The following is an 8109-nucleotide window of genomic DNA, read 5'->3' on the forward strand; positions in this document are numbered from 1 at the left end:
GTCATACAAGTCATAACTTGTTTAGTTATTCCCCAACTAATGGGCATCCACTGAGTTTTCAGTTCCTTGCCATTACAAAAAGAGCTGCTACAAAGATTTCTTTTTGGAGTACAGACCCAGTAGAAACACTACTGGATCAAAGGGTATGCACAGTTTGTATCAAAGGGATTCCCTTTGGGAATAATTCCAAATTTCTCTCCAGAATGGTTGAATCAGTTTACAATTTCATCAGCAATGTATTAGTGTCCCCATTCTCTCACATCCTCTTGAAGCTTTATCATTATCTTTTTTTGTCATCTTAGCCAATCAGAAAAGTATGTGGTGGTACCTCAGAGTTGTCTTAATTTTATGCTATATATTTTATATGTCCTTATAATCTGCCCTATATGTAAACTCATTATGAATAGAGAATATTTCATTTTTTTGTATTTCTATACACCTTACATTGCACAATCAAATAAAGAGTGGGATAAAGCCTGATATAAAAGATTTTTTAAAAAAAATTCCACAAAGACTAGCTAGGAAGTATTATATATTGTATATGTTTAACATGTTTGTGTTCAATTATATTTCTTCAATCAGTATTTGTAAAATGAACAAATTAATGAGGAGCCATTTTCTGAATAATTCGATATAGGATGGTAGAAAAGAATTTTGATTTGAACATAGAAGTCAAAAGATTTGACATGGTTTGATCATATGATTCAGAAGGTTGAATTGTTGGTAATGAGCTCCTTCCTATATCACTTCTTTTCACTTCTATTCTCTGTGGAAGTTACATACTTGTTTTTGACCTGAAAAAAAAGTAAAATTTAATCCAAGGAGTTAAATGAGAGTATTCTAACGGAAAAAGAACAATAAAAACCATGGTATAGAGGTGGAAGTGAATAGTTTATACTCAGAGGATAGTAAGAAAACTGATATAACCAGAGCAGAGACAATATGAGATAGAGTAATAGGAAATGAAATTGGATTTACAAAATTGGATCATATCATAAATGATCTTGAAATTCAGGTAGAAATTCAGGTATGTTCAATCTAGTAAGAAAACAGATGTAACAAAGGTTGGCGAAGTAGAAAAACAAAATTAATTGGTCATTTAAATAAGTACAGTCTAGTACTAGTATGTAGAACCAGTAAGAGGAAGGACAAACCGGAATCTCAATAGAGGCTGTAGAACAGGAAGAGATGGATAAAGGAAATATTCTGAAGAAAAAAATTTAGTGGAATTCAATTGCGTGTCAGTAAATCTTATTTAAAAGTCATTGTGAGAGAATTGTTGGGCTTGGAATTAGAAGACATTTTTACTTGAATTCTGCCTCTTATACCTATTAACAGTGTGATCGTGAATGTCAGTGAATCTCTTTGGATCTAGTTTTCTGGTGGAAAACTCTGTTAATAATATTGGTGGTACTTCTGTCAAAAGGTTATTATAAGAATGAATTGGATATACTACCTAAACTAATCTATTTATTCAGTGCTATACCAATCAGACTCCCAAAAAACTATTTTAATGACCTAGAAAAAATAACAATTTTCATATGGAAAAACAAAAGATCAAGAATTTCAAGGGACTTAATGAAAAAAAAAATCAAATGAAGGTGGCCTAGCTGTATCAGATCTAAAATTATATTATAAAGCAGCAGTTACCAAAGCCATTTGGTATTGGCTAAGAAATAGATTAGTTGATCAGTGAAATAGGTTAGGGTCAAAGGACAAAACAGTCAATAACTTGAATACTCTAGTGTTTGACAAACCCAAAGACCCCAGCTTTTGGATAAGAACTCACTGTTTGACAAAAATTGCTGGGAAAATTGGAAACTAGTATGGCAGAAACTAGGCATTGACCCACACTTAACACCGTACACCAAGATAAGGTCAAAATGAGTTCATGACCTAGGCATAAAGAATGAGATTATAAATAAATTAGAGGAACACAGGATGTTTATCTCTTAGACCTGTGGAAAAGGAAGGAATTTATGGCTAAAGAATAACTAGAGATCATTACTGATCACAAAATAGAAAATTTTGATTATATCAAATTGAAAAAATTTTGTACAAACAAAACTAATGCAGACAAGATTAGAAGGGAAGCAATAAACTGGGAAAACATTTTTGCAGTCAAGGGTTCTGATAAAGGACTCATTTCCAAAATATATAGAGAACTGACTCTAATTTATAAGAAATCAAGCCATTCTCCAATTGATAAATGGTCAAAGGATATGAACAGACAATTCTCAGATGAAGAAACTGAAACTATTTCTAGCCATATGAAAAGATGCTCCAAGTCATTATTAATCAGAGAAATGCAAATTAAACCAACTCTGAGATACCACTACACACCTACCAGACTGGCTAGAATGACAGGGAAAGATAATGTGGAATGTTGGAGGGGATGTGGGAAAACAGGGCCACTGATACATTGTTGGTGGAATTGTGAATACATCAAGCCATTTTGGAAAGCAATTTGGAACTATGCTCAAAAAATTATCAGACTGTGCATACCCTTTGACCCTTTGACTACTGGGGTTATATCCCAAAGAAATTTTTAAAAAGGGAAAGGGACCTGTATGTGCAAGAATGTTTGTGGCAGCCCTCTTTGTTGTGGCCAGAAACTGGAAACTGAGTAGATGCTCATCAATTGGAGAATGGATCAATAAATTGTGGTATATGAATATTATGGAATATTATTGTTCTGTAAGAAATGACCAAGAGGATGATTTCAGAAAGGCCTGGACTTACACGAACTGATACTGAGTGATACGAGCAGGGCCAGGAGATCATTATATACTTCAACAACAATACTATATGATGACCAATTCTGATGGACCTGGCCATCCTCAGCAATGAGATGAACCAAATCAGTTCCAATGGAGCAGTAATAAACTGAACTAGCTATGCCCAGCGAAAGAACTCTGGGAGATAACTAAGAATCATTATATTGAATTCCCAAACCCTATATTTTTGCACACCTGCATTTTTGAGGTCTTTCACAGGCTAATTGTACAATATTTCAGAGTCCAATTCTTTTTGTACAGCAAAATAATGGTTTGGTCATGTATATTTATTGTGTATCTAATTTATATTTTAATATATTTAACATCTACTGGTCATCCTGCCATCTGGGGGAGGGAGTGGGGGAAAGGAGGGGAAAAATTGGAACAAGAGGTTTGGCTATTGTCAATGCTGTAAAGTTATCCATACATATAACCTGTAAATAAAAGGCTAATAAAAAAATTGGAGATTGGCTGAATAAATTGTGGTATATGAATATTAGGGAATATTGTTGTTTGGTAAGAAATGACCAACAGGATGATTTCAGAAAGGCCTGGAGAGACTTCATGAACTGATGCTGAGTGAAATGAGCAGGACTAGGAGATATTTATATACTTCAACAACAAAACTATATGATGATCAATTCTGATGGATCTGCACATCTTCAGCAATGAGATGAACCAAATCAGTTCCAATGGAGCAGTAATGAACTGAACCAGCTATACCCAGTGAAAGACCTCGGAAGATGACTAAGAACCACCACATAGAATTCCCAATCCCTCTATTTTTGTCCACCTGCATTTTTTATTTCCTTCACAGGCTAATTGTACACTATTTCAGAGTCCGATTCTTTTTGTACAGCAAAATAACTGTTTGGACATGTATACTTATTTTGTATTTAATTTATACTTTAACATATTTAGCATGTATTGGTCATCCTGCCATCTAAGGGAGGGGGTGGGGGGTAGAAGGGTAAAAATTGGAATGAAAGGTTTGGCTATTGTCAATGCTGCAAAATTACCCATGCATATAACTTGTAAATATAAAGCTATTAAAAATTAAAAAAAGAAACGACTAGCAGGACGATTTCAGAGAGGGCTGGAGCGACTTACAGGAAATGATGCTAAGTGAAATGAACAGAACCAGGAAATCATTGTACATGGCAACAACAATATTTTACAATGATCAATTCTGATGAATGTGGCTCTTCTCAACAATTAGATGATTCAGGCTATTTCCAGTAGCCTTGTGAAGGAAAGAGTCATTTGCATCCATAGAGAGGACTGTGGGGACTGAGTGTAGATCATGACATAGTATTTCCACCTTTTTGTTATTGCTTTTGTTTGCTTGCTTGTTTTTTTTTTCTTTCTCCTTTTTTCCTTTTGATCTGATTTTTCTTGTGCTGCATCATACTTGTGGTAATACATTTAGAAGAATTGTAAGTGTTTAACATCTATTGGATTACTTGTTTAGGGGAGAAGAGAGAGAGGAAAAGAGGGAGAAAAATTTGGAATACAAGGTTTTGCAAAGTTGAATGTTGAAAACTATCTTTGCATGTATTTAGAAAAACAAAATAACTATTAAAAATAAAAACAAACAAAACAAAAATAAAGAATGAATTGGATATAATATGTACACAATCTTATAACCTTAAAGTGCTGTGTAAACATCAACTATTATTACATTTTTTAAAACTGGTTATGAGAGTGATATTCTCTTTGATATCAAGTTTTCAAGATTAAGTGACTGGAAACATATTTTTGATCTTACATAAGGGAGAGGTAATTTAGAGGTAGGCAGTAACGAGTCTGATTTGGGCCTTGTTGGATTTAAGAGAGAGGTAAGACAAACCAATTTTGGGAAATCAGATTCTGAATGAGTTGATAAATCTTGTAATGAATGACAATTATAAAAAAAGTTTGAATCTAGAGAGGAGAGAGGGGAATCTAAGAAAAGTAGATTTGAGTTCTGATGGAGATTTTGTACCCATCAATGAATGTGATAACTTTCATGAAAAGGAGATCATAGTAGTACTTTGCTCAGGACTTTGTATATGGTGTCATAATAAAAGATTTAGAATCAAGACAGTTCAAGTTAGTGATCAGTTAATCCAACTCCCTCATTTTACAGATGAATAAACTAAGAACTCAAATGATTAAGTACCTTGGACATAGTCATATAAGTGACTAATTACTGACAGACTTGAGAACTAGAATTCAGATCTCTTAATGTCTAGTCCAGTTCCCTTTTTACTGAATCCAATTCCCCCATGAACTTAAAATTATTTAAGTTATTTATTTATATTAATAAGTTATATATTATATATATATATTATATAAGTTACATTATTTAAATAAATGATTACTTATCATTTTATAGCTTTCCATGATCCCCTATGTAAATATCTTTACACTTTAAAAAATTATTAATTTTTATTGAACTTTCTGGAGAAGTTTAACATTTTTAAAGTTCTTGTTTTTACAGATGAGAATAATGAGGTTTATATAACTAACCACTGAATCTTTGGATAATTTGATGAGCATAAAAAAGATTTGGCACATAGTCTTGGGAACTGCTTTAAAAGGCAAATATATTTCATTTTTGATTACCTGTTTCACTTTCCTAAATACTTGATTAATCACATACTCACTATGGTATGTATTCCTCAAACTTACTATGCTTACATTATTTATAAGAATTAAACCTGTTTATTGTTTCATTTTCTGGTTCAAAGAATTCTATTTTTAATAACCCAGAGATAAATCATATCTAACATTATGATCTGTCCTCACTTTGCAATGTTTTAAAAATTCCAGAGGAATTTTAATTCTTGCCCTGACTTGGGTGGGTAATGTGCCTCTGAGTTTGTAGGCAAGAATTTTTTTTTTTCCCATGCAGAATAGGGGATTAAGAACTGCTATTAGTGTTCTTTCAGGGAAGATCCTTCCATGTTTCTTTCCTCTGAAATATTCTCTTCCTGAAGATTAGGAGATAATGCATCTGGAATAACATTAGCTCATTCAGGTTTGTGGTTTATCTGAAAATTAAATCCTAATAATCTCATATTCCATCTGGCTTGGGTAAACTTGAAATATCAATCCCTAGAGAGGACTACAGTCACAGCAAATGAGAGATATTGAAAACATTAGAAGCAAAAGAAAGTTCCATCTTTTAAGTTAGGGCTCAACATTCCTTTGCCTCTAGTGGTATATTTTTCTTTCACTAGTTGGGGAAATTTTGTTGGCAGAAGTCTCTTTAGTACGTTTATTTATCCTGTGTTAATATGTGCTCAGTAGGCCTCTCTAAATAGGAATAAAGCACATGTGTATTTTTGACTCTGGATGAATCAGAATTTGAAAAGGCAAAAATAGGTGTTAAACCAACATGCTAGAAATGAGGTGGATTAATCTTTCAACATCTATGTGTGGAGATACATCTCCATTCAACACTTTGGGCCATTTAAAATGACATTGGTCTTCCTTGATCTTAAAATGCATGCAGGTAACAAGCATAAATCCAGTACAAAGTAAGAGCAATACATGACTATTAATATTCTGAAATTTTGGTACATCTTCTTGAATTTTTAAAAAGTTTCTTGTCAGAGGTTTTTTTTATTGTTTAAGTTATTATCTGAGAACCATTTGAGTTCACTATGTCAAAAGATGAAATATAGATTTAACCATATGTAGATTTAACCATAGTCTAATTGTATAACACAGAATGTCCTTAGTGAAAGATGGGAAATAATTCTTAATGGTTGCCAAAGGAAAGAGCTTGGTTTTATATGTCAGTCACATAAAATTACCATAGGCATTGACTTAACTTGAAATCTTACCTACAAATAGCAAATACTTTCTATCAGTTTATATAATCTGTGATGGATCACAATACTATACCATTAGTGGCCTGGCTCTTCCCTATATGTCTAAATTTAAGTTGCTAAATAATTCAGCCAGAATTAAAAATATAGATCTGATAAGCATAAGGGAAAATTTGAAAAGTATTGATTTAATTGCTTTCTGGATCAAATTGTATATGGGTAGAGAGCTGGATTTGGAATAAAAAGACCTGTTTTTTCTTTTACAATTACTACTTTTGTGGCTTTGGATACATCACTTATCTCAGTTTTCTTAACTATAAAATGGGGCAGGGGGGAGGAGTTGCACCACATGATTTCAAAGTTTCTTCAAATTCTCTATATATGTCCTTTTGATATTAAATTAATCATTCTCCATTTACTTTCTGAGATTTTCAAAACTTAAATGGAAGTAATTGATAGTTTTACAAATGTCAGTCTGATAACATTTAACAATCAAAATATCTAACTAGATTCTTTGACTATGCAGGAAAACTTTGAATGATTGCATTTCCTAAATTTATAGTTGGAAAGATAATCCTCATTAGTGGAGAAGCTCTACAATTTGAACTTAGAATGAGATAAGTAAGAAAAATCATTAAAGAACTTAATTTATGGTTATTCTATGACTATAAAATATAGCAAAGGTATCTGATCTTTGGAGAATTGAACTCAAGATTTTTATGATCCTATCTTTATACTGAATCAACTTACTACAGATAGATTAGATAGCTTATACAGGATATAGCCCTTAATGCCAAAATAAAAAAAAAAGATTTTTATAAAATACAGGGAATTATTGCTAACATACAGAATTTATAAGTTAGAAGGGACTTCAGCTTACATCTAGTCTAAACTTTACATGCAAAAGGAATCCTGATTGTAAACAGATAAAAGGCTAGTCAGGCCTGCTTGAAAATTTCCAAGGTAAGAATCTGATACCTGTTAAGCCAGTCCAATTCATCTTGGGGCAGTTCTATTTGTTATAAAATTCTTCTGGAATAAAATATAAATTGACCTCTTAATAAATTTCACCTTTGCTCTTGGTTCAGTCATCTGGGGCCAAATAATAAATTTTTACTTCCACATGTCAAGCCAACAAATACTCATAAAGAATTATCATATCTTTACTGATTCTAATCTTCTCTAGTCTAAACATGGCCATTTCCCCATATGATTTGTATTCTAGAATATAATGTTTCTGGTTGCCTTTCTCTGGACTCTAACTTATTAGTTTCTTTCTTTAACTGTGCTATCTGGATTTGAGCATAATGCTACAGGTGAGAAATGAGTAGATCAGAGAGTACAACTCAAATTTAACTTGCAGACTATTAAAACAGCAATATATTTTTTTCAGAATAATCTTCTTTTATTCATCCCTTCCACGTGTAGTACTTACTGAAGTCAATTTTTTTTGTATACAATTATAAAACTTTGCATTCATACCTATTCAATTTCATATGCATTTATTTAACCCA

Source organism: Antechinus flavipes, chromosome 2 (assembly GCF_016432865.1).
Source record: "Antechinus flavipes isolate AdamAnt ecotype Samford, QLD, Australia chromosome 2, AdamAnt_v2, whole genome shotgun sequence".
NCBI lineage: Eukaryota > Metazoa > Chordata > Mammalia > Dasyuromorphia > Dasyuridae > Antechinus > Antechinus flavipes.